Below are 26,019 nucleotides of genomic sequence, written 5' to 3'. Positions count from 1 at the left end.
TGTTCTATTAGGTAGCATGATAATTGTTGTGACCCAGGTTCCTGGACCCAGACTCCTGGACTCGGATGATTCAGAAAATGAGGGAGAAGACCTGGCAAGCCCTGCTTCTCTTGAGCCCTCTCCCTCCCTGGCACCCACTCAAAGGGAGGGGCCGGCAAGGCCTGATTCTCCCGGGCCTTCTTCTGATTTGGCAACGCCCCAAGAACAGTTTTGGAGGGACGCAAGATTACGAAGGCTTGATCGGCGTGCGCAGCAGCGGAAGAGTTGGGACAAAGCCAAGTCATAATTGTCATGCAGTGACATCTGCAGAGACTATAAATAGGAGGCGGGACTTCCTGGTTTTTTGTCTTGGACAAAGTAATGAGTTGGCGCGAGCTAATGAATTGGCGCGAGCTAACTGTTTTAATGGAGGGAAGAATATATTCGTGAGTAATTCTGGCCTTATCTATAATTTCCTCGTTATCTCCAGAAACTTGGCAGGCCCGTGGGTAGACGTGGCCAGGACATGTATCTATGTAAATAAAAGGAAAAAAGGAAGGCCTCTGACGGACTCTTTGCTGGGAGTATTGGGGGAAGGGAAACAGAACAATAATTAACTGTTGTTAGATGTGGAAAAGCAGTAGTATCTTGCAAATACAGTTTAAAATTCCTACAATTCCTATATTACTTTTATAATAACACACTTCTCACGAGACAACCAGCAATGAACTAGGACTGTGATGGTGAGCCATCTCTCTGGGCACATGGAGCCATCGCCTGTTGCTCTTCCGGGTTCTGGGGTGCCAGCCAACTGGTTTTCACGTGCACAGGTGCATCGGAAACCAGAAAAGTAGCCGCACATTGCACATGTGCGCTCCAGGAAGATGATCTTCCTGTTTCCAATGTGCGCATGCGCGTCAGCCACTTGGTCTTCTGTTTCTGAAGACCAGCAGTCGGAAGAGCAATGGGCACACGTGCCAAAAGACGCAAAGTGGAGAACCCAGACGGGGGGCCTTTCCTCCCTCCCTACCTGAGCGGGCTTCTTGCACAGCCCCAAGTGGGCCGGAGCACCTGGCTGGCTCGGGTGCCTCAGAAGAGCTGGCTGGCCCCTTCACAGCCTCCCCCACCACTTCTGTGAAAGAAGCGCGACTGCTTCCTGGCCAGCACACTGTCTCTGGCGTTCCTCCTGCACAGCCCCGTTACCCTAGAAGAGCAGCAGCAGAGGCAGCTGTAGGGGGGAAGAGGGTAAGAGCGACCGGCCGGCTCAAGCACGGGGCAACATTTGCTGGCTGGGGGTCCGGCTGCCTCACCCGCTGCTCCTTCCCCTAACCATGTTTGACTTCGACGAGTTCAAGTGGCAGCTAAATGACAAGAAACAGAGTAAGCAAGCATGGTTGGGGGCAAGCAAGTCGGCCGGATTCAACGCCAGAGGGAGAAAGAGAAGTACGCGATGGCAGCGGCTCTCCCCTGCCACTCCCCTCTCCCCACATGGCGGGGTGACGCGGTTCTCGGCATGAGGCATCCATGTTGCTCAAGTACCCCGACCTGCCAGGCGAGGGAAAACTAGCAGCTTTTGAAACAATCTCAGCTTAAAAGGAAAAAATTCCAAACGCGTGGCCTCCGCCACCCTGACTGGGCTCCTCCCTGCTGGGAGCCCTGCGGCTTCATGACTCCCCTGCCAGTCCACCGCCTGCAGGCTTCCCCAGCCACTTGCCAGCTGGACTTTCTGCGGGCCACAGCCGAGCAGGGTCCATCACAGCTGAGCAGGTGCGGCTGGCGGGGCTTTGGTGGACCAGCAGTCAGTAAGAGTGGGGCGTCTGGATTGCCTGCACAGGTAATCACATGGCCACCATAAAAGCAGGGCTGAGAAACCCTCTTGGCTTGCTCCGCCGGCCACACGGGTCCCTGGGCTGTGGTCATCACTGCCTCCTTCTGCGGCAGCCAGAGAATCCAGCTCAGTCAGCGGTGGGCATGGCGGGCGTCAGGTGATGGTGCTGCACAGCCTGTGGTTGGGCCCATCACCCAACCTCTGCCATGCCCGCCGCTGCACCACCGCCCAGACAATGCTGGGGAAGGAGCAGAAGGGCAGCTGGGTTGAGCAGGGTGGGAGGGAAGCATGCCCCTCGCCCCGGCTATTCTGGCACTGCTGCTTCCCCGGCGGAGACAGGAGAAGCAGGCTGAGGCTTCCCTCTCTCTCAGCTGGAGGCTTGGGGCAGCACAAGAAGCCTGCTCAGCCAGAGTGGGAGGGAAGCATGCCCCATCGCCCCGGCGATTCTGGCACTGCTGCTTCCCGGGTGGTGGCAGGAGCAGCGGGCTGGGGCTTCCTCTCTCTCAGCTGGAGGCTTGGGGCAGCACAAGAAGCCTGCTCAGCCAGAGTGGGAGGGAAGCATGCCCCATCGCCCCGGCGATTCTGGCACTGCTGCTTCCCGGGTGGTGGCAGGAGCAGCGGGCTGAGGCTTCCCTCCCTCCCAGCTGGAGGCTTGGGGCAGCACAAGAAGCCTGCTCAGCCAGAGTGGGAGAGAAGCATGCTCCGTCACCCCAGCGATTCTGGCACTGCTGCTTCCCGGGTGGTGGCAGGAACAGCGGGCTGAGGCTTCCCTCCCTCCCAGCTGGAGGCTTGGGGCCAGCAAAGTTTGGTGCAGGAGGTGCCAGCAAAGTTTGGTGCACGAGGTGTTGTGACCCAGGCCCAAGTAGGTAGGAATAAACTCAGTCCATGAAAAAACAAACTTTATTCGAACACCTGGGAATTACTTCATTCCCAGCGTCATTCAACTCAAAGTAAAACAAATGCCTCCCAACACAAATTCCTCAGTTATCTCGCAAACCTTGGTCCAATGAGGCAAACTGCCAAAGGCCCTTCCTGGCAAACGTCCAGAAGCCACAAAAACAAAGACGTAGACGAAGCAGAAGACGCAGCTAACATTGTTTTCCGGCAAAGGCCAAACGCCAGTGCTGGTCTGTTTTAAGTCTTATGGTAGGGATCAATCATCTCTTGGCCCTACTCCTGAATTGTCCTCTCTGCTTGAGCTGCTCTTGCTTTCTGGCAGCTCTTCTCACACGTGCATTAGGAACAGGCTCCTCCCAAAATGGTGCACCGGGGGACATTTGCGGGGGGTGCATGTGAAGGGATGCGTGCATGTGCAGGGGGATGGGGGAGATGTGTGCGCATGCACAGTTTGGCCACGCATTGCATTATGGGTGCTGGCACATATGCGTGCTGTTGTGCGCGCACACACCAACTTTTGGCACACAAGAACAAAAAGGTTCGCCAACACTGAACTAGGATCACATTGGATGATACACAATATCCAATTGGATGATACACAAGAATGGGACACAAAGAGTGCTTCCATCCGACGAGAGCAGGATGTTCTCCTGATATAAATCTTGAGAGCCCTCCTAACATCCAAAGTGTATCATCTGCGCTCCACGGCATGGGAAGATCTTTGGGCAGAAAACAGGCAAGATAACCTCCTGGGCCCTTTGTAGCCTGGAGTTTATCTTAGGGATGAAGGAGGGATCCATCTGGAGGACTACCCTATTAGGATGGAAAATGCACAAATTAAATCCTGTCGGACTAAAAGTGCTGCCAGTTCGGAAATGCATCTGGCGGAAGTGATAGCCACCAAAAATGCAATCTTGAATGTTAAGAACCTTAAACTCACTGTCCGTAAAGGTTTGAAAGGTGCTGATGTCAGGGCCTGGAGTACTTTAGATAAATCCCATGTGGGGTATTTATGGACTACTGGTGGTCTGAGGTTAACCGCTCCCTTGATAAACCTTCTAAGAACCGGTTCATGAGCCAATGATAATCTCTTCCCACACCGCAAGACTGTGGACAGTGCTGCAACCTGTCGACGAAGAGTGTTGTGGGATAGACCCTTGTCTAGCCCGTCCTGCAAAAATTCTAGAACATGTGGTACTGCAGTAGAGGTGGGGTCAAGGTTCCGAACCCCACACCATTTGACAAATGCTGTCCATGTTAAATCGTAAATACGATTTGTAGATGACCAGCGGGAAGCCTGCATGGTTCTAATGACCCTGGAGGAAAACCCACGTTTCCTCAGGAGTCTCCCTTCAAATGCCAGATGGTCAAGTTGAGCCACTGAGGCTCCAGATGTTGTAAGACGCGTTGGCTGAGGGAGATCCTCTCCTGGGGAATCCTCCAGGGCTGAGACACTGAGAGGCCCACTAGGTCCACAAACCATGGGCATCTGGGCCAGTGGGGGACAACTAAAAGGACTTCCACCCGCTCCTGTATTACCTTCCTTATGACTGCTTGAATGAGTGGAAGAGGTGGGAAAGCATAAAGTAGGCCCTTGACCCAAGGGCTACATAAGTCGTTAGTCCTCTCCGCCCACTGTGATGAGAACCTGATGAAATATCAAGGAAGCTGAGCATTTTGTTGGGAAGCAAACAGGTCTACTATTGGCTGACTGAATCTGACTGTCAGCTCCTGAAAAAGATTGGGATGGAATCTCCATTCTGCATTCTCCACTGTGGACCAGCTGAGGCAGTCAGCCTATGTGTTTGCCGTCCCCGCGATATGCTTCGCTGTGAGAGAAAGCAAATGTTTCTCCACCCACCACCCCAAGAGCTCTGCCTTCGCCATGAGGCTCCTGGAGTGAGTGCCTCCCTGATGGTTTATGTGTGCCTTGGCTGTTACGTTGTCCGTGAGGATGAGAATGTGTTGGTGCTGTACTATGTTCTTGAAGTGGTGAAGGGCAAGTGCTGCCCGAAGCTCCAGCCAATTGATGTTGTGAGTCAGGTCCGCTGGAGTCCAGTGACCGTGAGCCATGTGGCCCTGAAGGTGGGCTCCCCAGCCAAAAAGGCTGGCATCTGATGTTATTGTGATGCGACTGGGCTCCTTGAAGAGACAGCCCTTGTCCAGTGCTGGGGACATCCACCATTGGAGGGAGTGTAATACATTTGGGGGAACACTCACCTTGGCCCGTGAGCTGCTGTTGCCTGACTGTTGGTATGGGAGCAGAAACCAGTGAAGGGTCCTGGTGTGCAGTCTCGCTCATGGCACTACTGAGATGCATGATACAAACATCCCCAACAGCCTGGCTAGTAAGCCAATGGGAACCTGACGTTCTGAGCTTACCTGTCGGAGCAGAGCAATCAGGTTGTCCTTGTGGTCTTGGGAGAGGAAGACCTGTCCCAGCCTGGTGTTGATTTTTGTCCCCAAGTGCAAGAGTCTCGTGACTGGAACCAGCTGACTCTTTGGGAAGTTCACGGAGAACCCGTGGTCATAAAACGGTGATCGTAGTCTGCAATGCATCCCTGGCTACATCGAAGAAGGATGCTTGCACAAGAATGTCGTCTAAGTAGCATTATAGACAAATAGAGATTGATCGAAGGTAAGCCACCAGTGCCGCCAGAACCTTGGTGAAGGCCCGTGGTGCTGATGCTAGTCTGAAGGGCAAGGCCCTGCATTGGTAGTGAGTCTGTCTGAAGCAGAAGCAAAGATACTGGCGATGTGCCAGGAAGATTGGCACATGGAGATAAGCCTCCATAAGATCTATTCATGCCAGGAAGTCGCCCTCCCGAACCCCCTCTGGGATGGTGGCGAGGGAGTTCATTTTGAACCTTTTGTAGACCAGATACAAATTTATTTTTTTTAGATTTAGAATTGCCTTCCATCCCCCCAAAGACTTTGAAACCAAGAAAAGGGTGTAATAAAATCCCCAACTCCTCTGGCACTCCGGAACCGCCTCGATTGCCTAACTCTCCAGCAGGTGCTGAATGGCGGTTTCCAGGAGCCCTTCCTTTTCGCTGGTTCAAGGAATAGGGCAGCTCACAAAGTGGTTCGGGGGAATGGAGAGAAAGTCCAAACTGATATCATTGTATTGAGGACCCAGAGGTTATCATCTCCCATTGGGGGGAAAATAGAGGCAATCAGACACCAATGGGGGCTCTGGACATGTAGTCATCGTGGTCTACGAAAGGCACAACCTCCTGCCCCTCAAAAGGGTCATTTGCTCTGGAGGGTTTGCCTGGGCTGGTGCGGTACCTTGCACTATCCTGTTGGCATTCTGCTTGCTGAGGAAAAACCTGCTGAGTCTGCTGAAATGAAGGACTGGAATCAGATCGATATGAGGGACTGTGATAATATGGAGTAGTGCACCTCTCCCCTTTTTAAAGGATGATGGAAGGACCTTTCGTTTGTCCATATCCTCTATCAGGACCGGTTCCAGAGCCTCCTCAAATCAGGTAAATCAGAAATACAGGCCTCAGCTTGTCTCAAGCCAGCTGTAGTCGGTGTAAATGTTGCTGAGACTTCCTTTCTAGAGATGGAAGGTTGAGATGCAGCAGCAGTAGAAGCTGGACAAAAAACAGAATCTTGCACAAAAGCAGAATCAGTAGTAGGAGAAAAGTTAAAAGAATGCTTGCTGGCTCCCTCTGGAGACAAAGGTTGGGCAATTACAGGCTGATGAGTCAGCAACCTTTCAGTAGAAACAGGGCGGGAATTACCCCTTTCAGCCCTGTTAGGGGCTTGCTGGGGCTGCTCTTTTTCAGCTCTTTGAAATTGTTTCTCCAGAGCTTTATGTCTCCTGCTGGCATCCTTTTCAGAAGCTTTAGGTTGCTTCTGCTTCCCCCGCGCCCCAGATTGGGATGTGGCCTCCTGGAGGGTTGCAACATTGTTTCTTGGATCTATGCCCAGCAGCTTTTCCCACCATTATGCAGTTTTAAAAAATGCAACCGTTATAGAAACTGTTGCAACCTCCTGTAGCCCAAAGGCCTCCTGCAATCAGTATGCCTAGCCGAGACTAGGCAGGGACTTAAAGCCTACCAGGCTACCGGGGCAAGTTGAGTATGCCTAGCCTAAACTAGGCAGGGACTCCAATGGCCTCCACTGAGGCTGTGGCTCCTGGGTATGCCCACCAGCCACTGGGCAGAGACTCCACACCTCTCCTGAGGTCTCTGCCACTAAATATGTCTAGCTGAAACTAGGCAGGGACTCCTTCTTGTTCCAGCAAGGTAAAGATCGCAGTGCTGCAATCGAATATGAGGCCTCCAACAGCTCACACAGCCCAGCTGGTTAAACAGAGAGAGCCGATGGTCCCGCCGATTCCCTGGCCGTCTCTCTATCTCTGCCACTTCAATCCAGGCCACAAATGGCCTGAGGAAAGGAAATCCAATGATCCCGCCAGTTCACTGCTGTGAGCAATCGGCCGCAGGCAACTGAGAGCCCACATTTGCTCAGCCCTTGTTTTAAAAACGCCGATCGCGAAGCACGTGACAGCAAGCCACTGCTACAAGGCCAACCATCGCTCTCAAGTCAAATCACATAATCACATAAGAAATAGAAGAAATAAAAAGAAATAGAAATCTCAAGATCCTGAAGTCCAGACGTGGCCAAGAATGCTTTGAAACATATTGTTCAGGTTAAGACCGAGCCGAAACTGGGGCAGGAAGGTGAAGGAAGGAGGCGCGTCTAAAAGAAATAGCCAGCTCAGTCTCAACAGGAAACAGATGATTCAACCCATTCTTGGCCACTCCTGGGAGCTTGCAGGAGAACCATGAGAGACCAGGGTTGTCAAACTCAAGGCCCAGGGGCCAGATCCAGCCCACGGGGTGCTTAGATCTGGCCCACAATGCCATCCTGGAAACAGCAAAGGACTGGCCAGTGATGCCTCTGCCAGGAAAAACAGCTCAGGAGGGCCACATCACAGCCAAAAATGGAGCTCAGGAGCCCATTTTCATTAGCAGAGCACTCGGGCCCACACAGGCACCAACACGAGCGACATTGAGCTGGCCACACCCACCCCAGCCACACTCCCTGTGTCCCTGAGGACAAACACAACTCTGATGCGGCCCTCAATGAAATCAAGTTTGACATCCCTGCTCTAGACAATGACTCATAGGTTTCAGGTGACCCAGTCTTCCATATATTTTAATTTCCGTCTCCAACAAAGAAATTTCAAAAATATATTTGTTGCAGCTCAACAGGAGGAAAGGAAATTTAAATATGTGGAGCATATTTTAGTGTACAATCAAGCATATCAGAAAGTCAGCAATCTAATTACAGAATGCTGTATTTTAATTGTACATAACAGCAGGCTCCCACTTCTAGGAGTTACAGTCTAACATCCATGCAACACACTAGACTAGAGAAGGCTAAAGAACTTTGACATTGACTCATAATTAATTCCAGATAAAATGTGGGAGTTTTAGTTAGTTCTTATTTGCTGTAGTCCCAACAAGAATGCCTCTCAGGAAATCAGCATTCTCAAACAAATGTAATAAGAGGGAAGTACGGAAAACTTAAAACTTACTGGGAAACTGAAAAGAAAAAATGACCACACATTTCATTTTTATGCAAGCTTATTTACATATTAATCACTCAGTGAACCTTGCACAATCATTTAAAAACAAAAATTATGCAGGCTGAAACAAATAGATATATAACACAACTCATTTGGTTATTATGTTTATAGGGATATTATGTTTGGCTATTATGTTTATACGGATAGCAGGATTCTAAAAACAGCAAACAATGATTATGCCTGAAAAAAAGTTTGAATGAGATCCTTACACAAACTTGTTGCAGTGACTAGATGACAAATACACTGCGCAGTTCCAGTCATCTAATTTCCAAAAGGACATAATGAACTGGAAAGGGTTCAGACAAATGGAAAATAGAAGTGATGACATATTTGGAAATTATTTCATATATGAAAGGCTGCATTTAAGACTCTTTAACTTAAGAGAAAAAGCAGTTTAGAGCATAAAAAAAATTCTAAAAATTGTGTATGGTATTTTCTTACTCAACATCACAGTTATGCCAATGGACAAATAATGCGTTCAGTACAGTTAATGAAGACATATATTTAGGTTAGCATTATTAGGTTTGTGGATTCCTTTAAGTTGAAGCTGATGTGGAAAAAGAACCTTAGAGAATGTTGTTCCCTCAGATAAATGCTGTCTTTTTAATAAAAGGTGTTTTAATTTTGTAAAAGTACCCAGAGTTGTTCTGGAGTTGGGCAGCCTAGAAACTTTAATAATAACAATGTAATAAAGCACAAACAGAATGCTGGAAATGAAAAATCTTACATGGTCAATTTCTACAACAGATTGAGAAAAAGTAGATAAAGATAAAACCTGGCAATGGCTTATAACTGGAACATTAAAAAAAGAAACTAAAGGTTTGATTGTGGTTGTTCAAGAAAAAGCTATTGGTATATGAATTAATGAAATCACAGTCAGAACTGAAAAATCATCAAATGATTCAAAGTGCAGGTTGTGCAAAGAAACAGAAGAAACGGTCGATCATATATTCAGCTCAAAATCATACAGACTGACTATAACCTAACACAGTTGCCAAAATTATTTACTGGAATATCTGTAAAAAATAGCATGCACCAGTAATGAAAATTTGTTGGGAACATACAGTTGAAATAGTAGTTGAAAGTGAGCAGGTTAAAATATTATGGATTTCTGAATACAAATTGATAAAAGTCTTGGCATAAAATACACGAGATTTAACACAAGATATTCAGACTGGATTTGTTATCAACCTATTGAGTCCTTCCTAGGGATAGGCAGATGTAGTTTTTGTAGTTTCATCATGTTATAGATATCATTGCAAGATATAAGATGTTTCAAGTAAAGCTGCATTTTATAATTGACTGGTAGTAATTTTATCAATACCAATGGTTTTCAGGTGATGCTCTAGTAACTTTGGGATTGCACCCAAGATGCCTATTGCTATTGGTACTACCTTTGCTTTCTTTTGCCACAGTTGTTCTACTTTCATTTGGAGGTCTTTGTATTTTGTCTATCATCTCCAGGTTTTTTTCTTCTATCTGTGTCCCCAGGTTATATCATCTAACAATAACATCTACCTATCCCAAGTCTTTGGGAAGATAGGTAGATAAAAATGCTAAATCCAGTCTAAAAATCTGGCTGACTGCGATAATAATAATGTATGATCTGCTACAAGTTATACAAAAGGCAAGAACCTTACACTCTTTAAAAATGGATTAGATAATTTCATATAATTTTTCTTCAACCTGACACCACTTGATATGCTGGATTACTATAACCACAAGGAAACGTCCTTGACCCTACTCATGACTGCATAAACCATTCTTCACAAAAAAGTATATATTTTTTTCATTAGAAACTTCCTCGCTAGGCATCTGAAAATACTGGGAGGTTATCTAAAGTTTATTAAAAGTAACTAGATAATCCATGACCTATGGAGTCATCTTTCCTTACTTAAACAGAGAAACAGAATGAACCCCCCAAAAAAGGCAAAAAAGCAGTGGAACAGGAGCAACTTCCTGTTGGCTTCCCCATTGACTTTGCTTGTGGAAAGTTGGCAGGGAGCATTGGAAAACATGATCACATGATCACAGCTGACTGGCAATGCTGTAAATATAAGTGGTGTGAAGATTCTTGAAATTTTAATTATGCAGGACTAATGGATCCTAGATTTTGCACACATTGTTTAAATTAGTATATTTTAGGTACATTGATTCAAAAAAAGTGCTTAGATGCACTGTTTAGACTAATTGAAGGTTTCACAGAGGCAAACAGAGGAGAATTTTAGTAGTATACTAGATAACCTGTGACTCGTTGCATTATTGTTTCAGAGATATTTTCATACTGAAATAAACAATGTGACCATGGATGGGCAAAAAAATCAAAATTGGATTCACAGTCCAATTTAAACATTAAATGCATTCATATTCTCAACATACGTGACAGGACTGTTATGAGTAGGACCATCTCGGGGGTGGGTGGGTTAGGGAATCTCTGAATCTTCAGATTCAAACTATATACTATAAAAGTGATTCTTTTATTAATTGGCTGTACAGGCAAAAAATGTTCTAATTGCCTTTTATTCTCTGTGCTATTGTTGGATTATCCAGAACTTTGAACTAGAAATCGACTACAGTATTATTAGATCTTCCTGAACTTGAGATCTATCTGTTCAGACTCTTTTGTAAAAATAAACTCTTCTGCCTTTGATTTTGTACTATATGTTGTGCTACTTTCATAAATTACAATAAACATGATTGATCTATATCAGGTGGGTCATAGGTAGTTGGTAGCACAGAATAGGGAAGTCAAAATGGCAAACATAATTGGGTAAGAAAAGTCCCACTCCTTTTCATGATGTGCCTTAAAAAGGGATAGAGCCTCAATTGTCCTGACATACACTATTTTAGCACTGTTAACTGTCCCTTACGAGTGACTAAAGTAACTGCAAATATCCTAAATTTCTGAAAGAAATGAAAAACTCAAATAAATCAAATTTAGATGGTTTGATTTTTATTAAGCTATTTGTTTAAACCAGCCGCGGTGGTGCAGAAGTTAGCTTGCAGTACTGCAGGCTACTTCTGCTAAGTGCTAGCTGCCTGCAATTTGGCATTTTGAATCTCACCAGGCTCAACCCAGCCTTCCAAGGTCAGAAAATGAGAACCCAGATTGTTGTGGGCAATATGCTGACTCTGTAAACCGCTTAGAAAGGACTGTAAAGCATTGTGAAACTGTGAAGTCTATATTGCTATTGCTATTATTGAAAAACTGGCTTTATACCATTTTTATGCAACGTTATTGTGTTATTTTTTCTGTTTCTGAATTGTTTTACCATGTATCGAAATATGCATTTTTAGAAATACCGATACTTACTGCATTCTTTCAGCTGCTGTATATTTAGTGTTGTATATTATACTTTATAGCATTCATCTCAGAGTTTTATTAATATCTTGATATTTTTGATGGGCAAAGCACCAAATGCTTCATTATTTTTAATTGATTTTTCAACAATTGCAATATTTCTCACTTTTAATGTTTTCCATTTATATCATCCAAAGATTCATAAAATTTACAGGTGCACAATTCAAAACATACAGAATTAGAAACTCTTTTGGAGACAGATGAACAAACCTGAGATAATTTTACCTCTTAAAAGTCAAACACCTGTCTTATTTGTAGGAAAGTTTAGGATAAATATATAGCTTGAATCTTTAAGATTTTAGGGTTCTTTTAAACAAGCTTTTGATGCCAGATTGTTTTATGCAATTAACCCTGGATAAACAAAGGTTGTGGAAAGCTGGGTTACATTTGCACTGACCAGAAGAATAGGTTCTACTTAGTTTAAAGCACAACCTACTTTAGATGACTTTGACTATACTCCATGCATTTGATTAATTTAACCATGATCAAGGCAACTTACTTTCTTTAATCAAACTGTACTAATTATAGGGCAAACGCTATTTAAAATGGAAAATAGAATAGTTCTTCTCAGTTCCTTTCCTCAGACCCATATAATTTGCTGATCCCATTCTTCCTTTGTCACACTTTGTAGAAGCTGTCAAGTTTGTGACAATGAATGATCTAGCTCAGTAGTGGCGAACCTATGGCACGTCCCCCCAGCTCTCTTTCGGGTCTCTGCCGTGCATGCGCGCACGCCTCCCACTAGCCAGCTGGTCTTTGGGTCTCTGCCGTGCATGAGGGGTGCACGCATGCGCCCGCGCCTTGCAGTTTGGGCATGCACGTGCACTTTGGGCACTTGGTGCCTAACAGGTTCACCATCACTGATCTGGCTCCTTCACTTGTCACTTGGAGCTTCAAAGAGAGATTCCACTTGAGTCTTGAGTGTAGCTGGTGAGCAATGTGTGTTCTTCCGATATTCAGCAATGAGATATAGTTGTGTTAATTCCAGTACTGGACAGCCCTTTCTCTTCTGACAAGTCAAAGAAGGCAAACAATGATCGGCTCTCCTTAACTTGATCCTAATCAGCAGGGTATACTTAGTAGACAAACTGGAACAGATACAGAGAAGAGTAAGGATTAGAACACTGGGAACCAAGTCTTAAGAGGACAAGATAGGGTACCGGGTACAGGTAGTTCTCCCACTGTTAGCCCAGGATCCAGGCAAGGGCACAGTGAACAGAGTAAGGTGGCAGAGTCTCAACTGCTAAACGGAGCTTGCAGGCCTGCCTGGGGAGGAAGCAATGGGGCAGAGCTAGCAAAGGTGTTAGGGCAACAGGGCATGTATGGAGCTGTCAGCCCTTGAAAGTTGCACTGGGAGCCACAGCCTGAACCACCAGCCTTGTTTCTCCACTGGCTCCATCCTGATGCCTCCCCCCATTCATGTCCATCAAAATGCCCGTATGTCCCTTGCCCATCACCTGGATCTTATTGAACAGTGTTGAACTGTGGAACCATTTAGCAAGAAAGGTAGTTGCCTCTTTTAAGTAAATGTCTTCAAGAAGGAGCTAGACAGCCATCTATAATAAATACCATAAATTGGATTCCTACATGAATTTGATGGTATAAATGGCCTTTTCCCATTCTATCATTAGAATAATAGAACTGGAAGGCCCATTTATTTTTTCAGTCTAAATATTAACCCACATGGAGGCATTTTAGCAGAAAATAAAAGCCTGGAAAGGATGACGTTTGGCCAGCCTAAATTCTTAGTCCTGCCTGAACACCTTGCAATATATGTAAGTATTTTCCAATACAAGACAGCTTCACATTTCACATCTGATGTGTAACAGTGATAGTAATAGCCCAGCTTTCAAACCCTGATAACCAGGGATGCATTCTTCTCCAGAGGACCAATGTATTTGGAGTACAGATGGTTATAAACATATATTTTACTAGCTGGATACCTGTGCTTCACTATGAAACTACGTGATCGGTCTTGATAAATCAACACTTACAGCTTGAAAATTAATGAGTAGTTACGATTGGCCTCTCCTCTCCCTTCTCTCCCTCAGGCTTGCCCCACAGAACCCTATCCTACCCTATCCTATCCCGCTTTTCTCCCTCAAGCTTGCCCCACAGAAGCCTCCTCTATCCTACCCCTGGTTGCTGCTGTGAAAGTAAAACTGAAAGTGAAACTCCTCTCCTCTGTTTATGTTTTGCATTTGGAACAGATTTCTTTTCAGGTGGGGGGGGGAGTAGAACTCCTTAGCATCAGAGCATGTTAATCATAACATAGGAAATTTAATGCTCTGATGGTCATTTCGAAAAATCCTTTCTTAGTGAGCACCTAGAAGCCAAGAGGAACATACATGGCAAATTTCAAATTTGTAGGCTTTACGGTTCTGGAGATTTCATGATTACGGCATGAGTAGTTTTTGCTTTTATATATATAGATGTACACAACTTATGCCATTGGACACCTGCAAAGGTCAGCAGCTATTTTGAAATAATAAGCTTCTAGTCCTCATGCTGATAAGGAATTTTTTAAAGTCTGATATTCTGAAAGCTAGTTTAACCAAACAAATGCCTGAAAATGTAACTGAGTGCAGCTTATGAATTTTTAACTAATTTTCTCATTTTAACAGGGGCTAAAGATGAAGGTTATTTAGCATCTTTCCATTAGGATTGTTAAGACAGCATAAGGTCCTGCCTCTTCAGTTTTCTTTTGGACTAAAAGAAATTCAGTGCTGTCAGGAAAAACGCTTGCTTGGTTTTAGTCTGGGTTTAAAGATGCTCTTGATTTGCAACACTTGAGAATTCTTTATCTAAAATATGAACATATGGAACAGATTACCTTATTCTAAATTCAATCCAATCTGACTACTTACCTGGCAAATTACTCTGGCTGTACTATGTGTAATAATCTCCCACCTGAGTTTTATTTTTTATTTTTTTTACTATTTTATTTGTGTTTAATTGGTTTTGTAGTATGTTTTTAATAGTAGTTTTTTTATCTGCCCAGAATCACTTTGTGTGAGGTAAGTGCCCATATAAATGTGACACAAAAATGAAAGTAAATAAATAAACAATATATTGAAAGGAAAGATGAAATTTAGTTTACTTCTGATATGATAGTTTTCTATAAGTGAAGAATTGTATTTTTGTATTGATGAGCATTGTAAACCATGACCCACTTGTATTTTGAAATAATTCAGAACTATTCAAAGGTGAACTTCCTACCCAATAGAAAATTGTAGAATTGACTAATAAGGCAAGGAAAAAACCATTACTAACAAATAAACAAATGTTTTTTTCAGATCCTGACCTTAACAGCTAATTGTAAAGCTACTATCAGAATTGGTAGGAAATGTTAAGAATGTTAGGTGCAACATGACGTTCATATAAGACAGAAAGAACTGGCTCACATTGCTAACGTAACTAGAGAAAAACACAATCTCTGCAATTCTTATGTAAACTACGGTAATAGTGTAGTGCATAGCTAATGAGTGCATTGATGATGTCACTTAGTCAGGTAATGAAATGTCTGCACACAAACAACTGTTCAGGGAGCATCAAGGACTCCACAGTTCAACCCTGAACTACGCATATTCTCTTCTATTGTAAATTAAGAGATACAATAAAATCACAATTTATCTGGAATATTTCTAATGCAAATTTTTTTGAGACAAATGAAATGTGCCCAAATAAAGACTGCACACAATCAAATGTACAGATGTGCAATTCCCATTCACCTTAATACCAATAATCTGGCAGTAACTTTATAGTAAGTAGAAAGCGAGAGCTTAATTAGCAGTTGATTTCCAAATCACACTGAACTTGTAGTTCGACTCTCATTACTGATCTTGCACAAATACATCTTAAAATACATATTTCATATATTTTGATTGGGAGCCTCCCAGTTGGTTGAAAGATGGGCGGTTATATACACGCTTTAAGATGAGCTTAAAATCTTAGGAGTAGCAAAAAAAAAGACAAGAAAGCCATTGAGAGACCATGACAATATCTTTGAAATAATTTCAGCTGAATTTCCAAAACTATTTAGTTGATATATAAAGCTCGCATAACAATATTTAAATGTGCATTTCTGCACAGAAGCAAGTTCCATATTCCTCTGTGCTTTATTATGTTTTAAGATTTTTTTAGTTCATTTTTGTGAGAGAAAATACAGTTCCTTTATTTGTAACCTATATATTTATAATCATGGGGGAATGCCTCTTGATTCTGCTGAGTTACTGGACTTCAGGTTTCTTTGCAATGGCAAGACCTCTCATCCTCTATGCCAAATTAAATCTGGAGCAAACAGGCTCAAACCTATTCCCTGATCTGCCTCATTGTACAAACTCAAAGTAGTCCAAATTTTCCCTCTCCTCTTTTCTACAGCATTTTTAATTGAGGTTTCCAAACCCAAGCTGTGAAAATGCTATAGACAACTTGTACTGATTCATATATGTATGAAACTGGCAACTGTCTAATTAAGCTGGAACAAAGCAAGACTAATCTCTAAAGTAAAATATGGAATTAAATAAAATCTCTGAAGTAAAATATAAAGTTAAATAATTTTGCCAAGAATAGCTTCAATACTTTTAAATAAAAATGTTCAAATAGATGTAATAAGTTTTTTTAGCAAAATTCCATACCAGTTTGTATGCATTCTTTTATCACCGATCAAACAGGAGCCCCAGTACTTTAAAGCTATCAATGAAGTAATTACACAGAAATTTACTTATTTATCAAATGTCCTATAAAGCTATCATATACTGAGTTTCATCTGGAAAATCATGGATATATTGCTGTAATGAGGTAATATGACATCTAAGTAGCTGCATTTTGAAAAGATATTGAAGGAGAATGCCCATCCATAAAAATATAGGAAAATAACTTCTAGCTAATTTGAATACCCACATTTCTAGGTTCTAATCACATTCACTCTAGAAGTTTATCAGGATTTCTGTCAATTATTTTGACTGGTCCTGAGAATTGGGGAGTGGTGATGGATTTAAGAGGAGCAAATGTGACTTTCTGCAGGAAATAGAAAAAAAAGAGGATTCACGTATTTTTGACCAATGACCCTAACATGAAATGTGTAAAAATGTTAGGGCCAGTAAAAAAGCAAGCCATTTGTAAGAACTTTGAAAGCCATACCATGATTACTAAGAACCAATATGGCTTTGTAAAAAATAAATCAGGTAATGCAAACGTTGTTTCCTTTTTTGGTTTAGTAATTATTGTAGTGGACAAGGCGAATACTGTGGACATAATCAATCTTGATTTCAGCAAAGCTTCTGACAAAGTTCTAAAGGCGTTCTCACTAATAAGTGCAGTTAAGTGAAGTAGGAATTAGTGAGATTCCGCAGGGATAAATTTTTGGGGCGGTATTATTCAACATTTATATTAGTTACTTGACTGATGGCACTGATGGACTGTTTGCCAATTTATGAATGACATAACATTAGAAAGTCTAGAATACTCAGGATGACAAAACAACATTGTAGCCTAATCTGGGCAGGCTAGAAGACTAGGCAGAGAGGAACAAGATGTTTCTTAAGAGGGAAATATGTCAGGTATTACATTTGGGGGTGAAAAAATTAGCAACTTATGTACATTCATGGCTTGAAAAGCCTACTTCTAAGACAGACTTTGATGAAGTTATTGACAAGCTAAATGTGACCTAATAGTGTCAGACAGCTGCTAGAAGGGCTAATGCAGGGAATTGGGAAGCATCAAAAGAACCACTGGAAATCATCATTTCTTTCCAGTTGGGATTGGTGAGACCACAGCTGGCATACAACTTCAGGTATCCCACTTACAGAATATTGACATGTGGGAAATGGTTCAAAAGAACGCCGAAAAAGATGACACAGATACTTCAGGATCTGGTCTCTGATGGCCAATTGAAGGACCTTGAATGTTCATTAAAATGCCAAAGGAGAAATGTTCGCTGTGTTAAAGTACATAAAAGGAAGGTCCAGGAAAGGTATCATGAACTGTTTTCTATGGCAACAGAAACAAGAAACAGAAATAACAGGTATGACTTGCAGCTACATAGATTTGATTTAAATATAAGGGAAAACTTCCTGACAGTTAAGATCTATACAACTATGGAATACTCTACTAAAGGGTTCATCTCTGGAAATGTTTAAGAAGAAGCCAGCACCTCTTATGAATGAGTTAAACAGTTTTTCTGTATGTTGCAGAAGGCTGGACTAGACTATTCTTATGGTCCCTTTAAACTCTATAATCCTATAAATTCTATGATATTGAAATAATCTCAATCAATGCATAGTTTCACTTCTGGCTTTAATCTATTAAAAATGATAACATAATAATAAATAATAAATACTTAAAATGCTGGCAAAACCATGAAAACTAGATTTGCATTTTTATATCCACTGATATGTTTTGTTTTGGTTTCCAAGCAAATATGCCATGGCTGTTTTGCATGTCAGAGAATTAATCCAAAGACTATGTGTAGTATCCAATAGCACATTTCTGTTGAAAAACTGCATTTATCAATAGGAAGAGGATTTCCCACTATTTAACTATGTTCAAATTCTATTTTAGCGAGACTCCAGTTCTATGGGGCAGTTTTTGAGGTTGCACGTGACATCGTATCAGTGGTGGTAGGAAAAGGAAGTTGCTAATGAATTCCTTCTAGAGTCCTAAAGGTAGTATATAAATACGGTCAGTAAAGACAAATCATATTAATGAAAGGATGATCTTAATAGCAAGGTACTACAAAAATAATTAAATCCATAATTGATATGATAATCCCAGAAATTATTTCAATGTATCTGCCTGCAATATTAAAATTCTATTGCCAGAATGTCACTAGAGCACCATCAACAATAGTTAATATTTTTATCCAGTTTTGACCAACAGTATTAGCAAATTCTGAGTGATCCCCAAAAGCTAAGCAGGGTCAAACTTGGTCGTACTTAAGACAGGAGACCACCAGGAAATTGCATTTCTAAAGTTTTGCCTGGAAAGTCATATAACATTCTGAAAAATCTATATGTGAACTGGGCTGCTTAAAGAGAACAGATTAAAGTCACAATGCCTTTAAATAGGAAAGGAGACAACATAAATAGTGAGATACTAAGGATTAGAATATCATTTGGTTCAATCTTTTAGTAATAGTTCAGAATAGGCTACTAGAATACTGATTGATTTTATCCTTTATTTAATTTAAATATGTAAAGTAAATGTTCTCCAAGGCATTCACAGTAACATAAATGATTACAATAGAATAGAATAGAATAGAATTTTATTGGCCAAGTGTGATTGGACACACAAGGAATTTGTCTTGGTGCATATGCTCTCAGTGTACATAAAAGAAAAGATACGTTCATCAAGGTACAACATTTACAACACAATTGATGATCAATATATCAATATAAATCATAAGGATTGCCAGCAACAAGTTATAGTCATACAGTCATAAGTGGAAAGAGATTGGTGATGGGAACTATGAAACGATTAATAGTAGTGCAGATTCAGTAAATAGTCTGACAGTGTTGAGAGTCCCATTTTAGGATTCCAACAGATCAGTAGCTTAAAGATCAAATATTGTGGCATATCCAGTCTATTCAACGCACTGTACCTGCTTTATTTTGCCCAATAAGCCAACCAGAAATCTCATATATATAAAATGCCTCATCAGTTTCCTATCTTTCCAATTTCAAGGTATCGAACAATTGTCAGAAAGTCAAATCAGTGCAGAGAAAATGGTTTGGTTCACATGAAAATGGTTTCACAAACTGTAACTCATATGATTATATCCCTTCTCTTTATATTAGCATGCAGGTTTACCTCTAACTTCCTATACTGTTTAGGCCAACCAACTTATTGATCAATACTACTTTATCAGAAAAAGCAACTAGAATAAGAAATTAAATATTTCCAAAGAAACCATCAACATGATTAAAGCTTTGTAATCCAACTACAGGTTCACTAGGAAACAGCAGCAATAGAATGAATGAGAAATTACTTTAATGAGATTTGTTATGCTTTCTGTATCACTGCAAAGTCACAAACAATCTATGTCTGATTTGCACCCAGGAAAAGAGGAGGAACTGGCAATGATGATAGTTTTGTCCACAGCTGCTATTGCAGTACAGAAAGCCCTACTCATTAATTGCTTTCATTAGCAGCTTGGTTTCTGTTTTCTAATCATTTCAGGGTTAGAAAATGTCCTTGCTTGCTCTGTATATAAAGAAACCCCCGAGAGAGATGATTTTGTAGATTTTAAATTGTGTTGCTGGCTGCAATGTTACAATATAAAACTGTAAAAGTATAAAATATCCTAAAATCACAGCTTTTATTATACACAATTAATATCGGTTTATTTGGGGGTTTTTTTGTATCAGCAGTATTTCCCAAATCATTATTTGGAATCTCATTTCATGAATTAAAAAAAAGGGATTGGGAAACATTTTTAACTCAACTAAAGGCTCTACTTCAATATACCGTCCATCACGTTACATCCATACTATATAAACTACTAGTTCCCAAGGTCACTTTTCCAAGTCTATGGGGTCTTTTTCTGCACAAAGCTATACAAAGGCTCCTGTGTATAGTGCGGAATGTCCATAAATTCTGGGATGTTTAATGAACATGGTCCTCAATAGATATTCTGAGACTAGAACTCTAAAAATTTCCAACCAGCATGGGCAACAGCTGCACTGGCTGGCGATTCTGGAGGACACCAGACAAGAGGTTATCATGGAATGTCTCATAATCCACCACTGCACTACAGTAGTTTATACAAGAACACGCAAGATCCAAATTTGCTCTTTTGCCCTGAAAGTCTCAGGAGTACCAGCATCTCCACTTTGTTTTTCAAAATGTTTGCAAGCCGTATTACAAAATAGCACCAGCTCTCCTTATCATAATGCAGAAGGCGGCAATGCCGCTGGAGAGCACACAAAACAATGCAGAGGAGCGGACGGGGGGGGGGGGTGTTTCCAACTCTCTATCGATGCTAAATCTCTCTCTCTCTCTCCAGCCCCCAAATTGCACCAAACTTGGTCATGGTTGCAGGAATGCACATGACTCATGGACGTACTGTGGATGGAGCTGCAACCGAGGCAGGTGGGCAGGACTCTGTGTTTGTGTGTCTGTGTGAGCGCGCGTGTGCCAAGAGCGCCTTGAAAGGGAGGGGGGTGGGAGGAGGGAGGGACGGGGGGAGAAAAGGGAAAGCAAACTGCAGTGCGTGGGACCAGACTCAAGGGAGGCGCAGCTGGGCTTGGACGGCGCATCCTCCTTATCGCCACCCATGCAAAGCAGTGGGCAGGCGCAGATAACTTCTGGGGGTGAGAGGGTCATCGGGAGCCATCGCCGCCGTAGCCCTCCGCCCGCCTGCCCGGAGAACGATCAAGGGAGGAGCTGCGGGTCGTCTTCCCTCCACCCACCCCCCCTCCGAAGCCCCGTTCTTTTAAGAGAGGAGGTTGGCGCTGCAAGGGGCATCGCCGCTCGCTGGGTCCAGGCGGGCATCCTCCTCCTCTCCTCCTCCTCTTCTCCTGCTGAGCAAATCTGCGCAGAGGGCATCACATGAGCCATCCCCTCCCTGACGCCCAGGGCCCGAAGGTCCGCTCCCAAGGGCAGAGCCTCCCCAACGCCATGACAGTGCCTTAGAAGAGAATTAAGCGCTCGGCATGGCCCCTCCACGCTGAGCTCGGGCCGCCTGACTGGCCGGCCGGCCGGCTGGCCGACTGACCGACCGCCGTCTCTTTGGCTCTCAGCGCCTTGCCGGCTTTGGCCGGGCAACCCGAGTTCATTCATAGCCAGTCCCCGGGCCGGGCTGGTGCACCCCGAGCGCTCCTGGCGAGCGCACGGCGCGCCAATAAAAAGTTCAGAGCACAACTTACCTAAAATGGCTCCTGCAGCAGCCAAAATACAAACAGCTATTATTTGGTGAAGTTTAGCCCAGACACCCTGCAAGGACAGCCTAGCCTGACACCGGCACGCCCCCACATCGCCGCCACTGGTTACCCGTAGACCCCCAGCTCCTGCCATTGGAGCGGCGGCCCGTCAGCCAAACGCAACCCGCTCCAAGCTTGGCTGCAGTGTGCTTATTGCCAGCTCCATTGTGCTCCTATTTGCATTGATGTGATCGCTGCCGGGATTGGCTGTGGTAGAAGCCGTGCAATTTCCTCCCCCCCCCTCACTCCCCAACACCTCCCCGACAATTCCTGGTGCTTCCCGGATCCGCAGTCCCGGCGCTTCTCTCCCCTTCCCTGTCTGCCTCTCTGGCACCTGAGACAACTGTGGATGCAACTTTCTCAAAGCTCGGAAGGGCAAGATAGCTTCCCCCCTCCCTCACCTCCACTCAAGAGGGGGTTTACTTACTTCAAATAGCATTAGAGAAGAAGGGAGGGAGAAGAAGGGGGGGGGAACCTCTCCCCCTTTTGCATTCCACGTCTTTGCTCGCTTTTCGTTTCCCGGATGTGAAATTTCCTGCATTTAAAACACCGTCTGGAGGTGGGACGTGCAACCTCCGAACTGGACGCTGCAGATCTTTCTTTGGTGCCTGGGAAGTAGGAATCCGGCGTGGTACTCCGAGGATGTCAAGTTGCCGTGGTTTAAAGAGCCGCTGATCACGACTGTCCTTACAAGCTGTTCATCCGCAGAGCTGCTCGCTCTCCTCCCCACCGCCACTAAAAATTATGTTGAGTAATTATGGCTGCAGTGGAAATGTATAAAATACATCGCGAAGCACCACTAAATCCTTTTTTTTCCTAACATAATTTAAGATCAGTTTTATCAGTGATCAACTAAACCCTGCAATTAAAATACTGTTTGAATCACTCTATAAAATATATTAATTCCTTGAAAATTTGAACTAGATTATATACCTTCTATCGATTTTTTTTCCTCCACACTCCAACTATGATTCTGGTATTACTCCTTGGGAAATACGTAAAATCAAATTGCTTGTGGCACTAGTTGAATAGATTTGTGTCAAACATCTGTATATAGAGAACTATACATATATATATGCTCCACTATATGCTAGAACCCAGTTTGCACTACATTTAATATATGCTGTTCAATGGAACAGTGATGTAGCATTACAAATCTGGGCAGATTTATAGGATAGAAGGACTCCATAAAAGTGTTTTTTTGTTGTTGGTTTTTGTTTTGCTAAACCAACTTCCTTCAACAGACACACTTTAAGCTTTCCAACCATTGTCTATTTTGTAAACAATTTTGAGACATGTCAATCGAACGTATCTCTGGAGTTTGTCAGGTTAGCAAAAGTTGACATACACATTAATTTACACAACAGACTGAATGATAAGCTACTGAGCTATACTGTTAACCTAGTGTGTTATGTGAATCAATGCCATGTAGCCAATGTATAATTTGATGAGTCATAAATCTGAGTGAGTGAGTGAGTAAATCATATTAAGTACAGTTATACATTGTGCAAATGCTGTCTGTACAGAGATGGTTATGACTTGGTGGTAAGGCTTGGTCTAATGACACCCATGCTGGCTGTGAATTCAAAGAATTGAAATTTTCAAAAATCTGGATTACATCACCCTGTGGGAGATTATATTAAACTAACTGTAACCCAACTCTTGTCACTACTACTAGGCTAGTTAGAGTGTAAGCTTTGGAAGCTGAAGCTTTGGTTTGAAGAGATGGGTAGGAGAAGTACAGTGGCTAATTGCTAGAGCAGAGAAGTGCATTTGAGAACCATTTGAGCCTTAACAGAGTGGAGAGTGGATTTTGGATATAGCTTTGCCAATTAATCAATTAAAGATGTTGGGGGAAAGCAGTATTCATCCCCCTTCCACACAAACCAAAGCATTCATCTATAGAGGATAACGATAGCAGGTAAGCTAAACCAGCAGGTAAAATATCAGCAGTAAAACAAGATCAATTAAATGATCAAGTTAGCCTTCTGTGAAGTTTTATTAAACTATCATTTTAATATACTAATATGTATTATCTGTATCTAATATGTATTATTTATATAATTATCAGTGGATGAAAGTTCTAAAATAATCCTGCATTGCATTCTTTGTGTTCTCCTAACTAAAATTCTTTATCATAATCCACTATACAAATGAAAGATATAGTAACATCTCAGAACAAGGTACAGTACTACGCTTGGCAAAAACATGACAGAAAATTCAAAACATTAAAAATGGAAGTTTTTCATTTACTTTAACAGTATTAACTTGTCTTATTCATTTTAATGAGATAAGATCAGTCCATGCTGATATTCTATTGCAATAATTATTTTTTCTTCTTTTACAGTTATCAAATAGTCACTTGCACCTGTAGGATTGGCATGGTCTGGATTCCTTTGAAATTCCTTTTTTAAATGATTGTAATTTATTTTTGGAAATAGTTTAACAATTCTTGCAGGCTATTCTTGTGAATATAAATTTTATTCAACTCTAGAGAGATGCTAATTTGATGCTGAAGAGGGAGAAGTTTTTAATCCCACCTACTGTTTAATGGCTAATGTTGATGTAGTCTCACTGTAGAAACTTAAGGCAAGGAAGTTGCAAAGAATAGAAAGAGGTTTTGTTACTTATTTTAACTTTTCTATGCTATAGGTACAGGTATAGGTTATTCCTGGCTAATCAGTCAATGCATACTTCTTTTCTTTGACAGTTTGTTTGACTTGAAGTAAATCTCTGCCTCCATTTCTGCAGTGCAGGTGTAATCTATCAATATCACTACAGGGATGTAATGCATAGTGAATACTGATAAGTTTTATTGTTTTTCACTCCAAACTGTTCAGTTCAGGTTGTATCCAGTTAATAATTCCATCAGTGTATCGTGTCATAGGTATGGCTCAGGTATTGATGGCTTTGATGATGTTTCCACCGTCCAATGTTGTCTTTAGCAATTTTCTTACTATTTGGATCTATTCTTAACTAATTACATTTTTAACTTGTCCATGCTTGATGTTATCTAACTGCAAAATGCCCAGATACTTGTAGGCTTCATGCCAATATCCCCTGGTGCTTTGGCCATTAGGCATTTCAATTCCACTACTATTCACTTCTCATTTATTGATACTGTAGTATATTCATGTAGGACTAATTTCATTGCTGTACCTGTCCTAAAATACTTACAGTATTTGTCACTGAATAGGATTTCAATTTCTGATTTTCCATAAGTTTTCAGATCATCTATATAAAGCAGATGTGTTATTTTATTAGCAGTTTTTACTGTTGGATAGCCACAATTTGTTGGCTTTAAAATAAATGAAAATTGGATTGTAGCAATGACAGATATAGGTAATCCTTGACTTGGACCAGTTGCTTAATAACCAAAATCATGATGGACTTATAAAAATTACTTACATCCTGTCCTCAAAGTTATGACTGACATACCACCTCTGGAATCATATGATCGCATTTCAGGCGCTTGGCAACCAGCTCACATTTATGACCGGTTGCAACATCCTGTAGTCATGTGATTGTGTTTTGTGAGCACAAAATGGCAAAAAATACCCATTGGATAAGATTTGGATTTGAACTTATGACCATGTGATTTGCTTAACAATCACAGTTACTTACTTAATAAACATTGAAAAAAATGGCAGTGACCTACAGTCAAAATTTTGGGCTCAATTGTTTTTGTAAGTTGAGTACTACATCTCATAAGGTTGATAATGACTAACCCTTGGAATATGCTTCTACTAATGTTGACAAGCACATATTTTTCATTTCACACTACCAATTCTGGTTCTATTGCTTTATTTTTTTGTAAACATTCTAATGTTTTTACCAAAATCAGATGTTTCCAAATATTTTGAAAGTCGTGGTTTTTTTTGTTTTTTGTTTTTTGTTTTTTTGCTAGGCTACATTTGCAAGGTAGACTATGAAGACATTCAAGAATATCCATTTGGGATGAGATACATCATAGCAGTCTATATACTTTATTTAATCCTAAATATCTTAGTCCAGCCCAGAAATTGGCTTCATCAAGATGAAGGGCCTAGGATATAGCAGACAGCAGATAGACACAAAGAGAATTGAGAGTTTTTTACCACTTAGGCATTATTGGGTTGCTTTGTTTTTGACTTGCAATAATTAATAAACATCATATGCCCCATGAAATTTCCACATTGTCTTCCCTCCCTATTTCTCTATGCAATTAATAGAAATTAATTAATTTCTCCTTGCCACTTTCTTCTAAAACAGATTCTCCCATTTCTTCCTATTTAATAGGTTACTGCCTGTATATTTAGGTTACTCTAACTCATCTGAATTTTAATTATTTTCTGTTCAAGTGAGAAATTACTGACCTTTTTTGTATAGGATATGCTTTTTATCTAATGTGTCAGGCTTTTTTTAAAACCATACCTGATTTGGTCTA

At 42.0% G+C, this 26,019-nt stretch overlaps 1 long non-coding RNA gene across 1 annotated transcript; it reads right to left on the bottom strand.

Annotated features, from left to right (window-relative positions):
* Nucleotides 1-11,767: 11,767 nt before the first annotated feature.
* Nucleotides 11,768-21,754, bottom strand: LOC131194358 (uncharacterized). The gene is made up of 2 exons (XR_009154149.1): nucleotides 21,540-21,754; nucleotides 11,768-12,761 (listed from the first exon to the last, which is right to left on the bottom strand). It is a non-coding gene; the product is annotated as an uncharacterized LOC131194358 (long non-coding RNA).
* Nucleotides 21,755-26,019: the final 4,265 nt, after the last annotated feature.

This window comes from Ahaetulla prasina, chromosome 3 (genome assembly GCF_028640845.1).
Source record: "Ahaetulla prasina isolate Xishuangbanna chromosome 3, ASM2864084v1, whole genome shotgun sequence".
In the NCBI taxonomy this organism is placed as follows: domain Eukaryota; kingdom Metazoa; phylum Chordata; class Lepidosauria; order Squamata; family Colubridae; genus Ahaetulla; species Ahaetulla prasina.
This window is presented reverse-complemented; position numbering and strand designations above follow the sequence as displayed.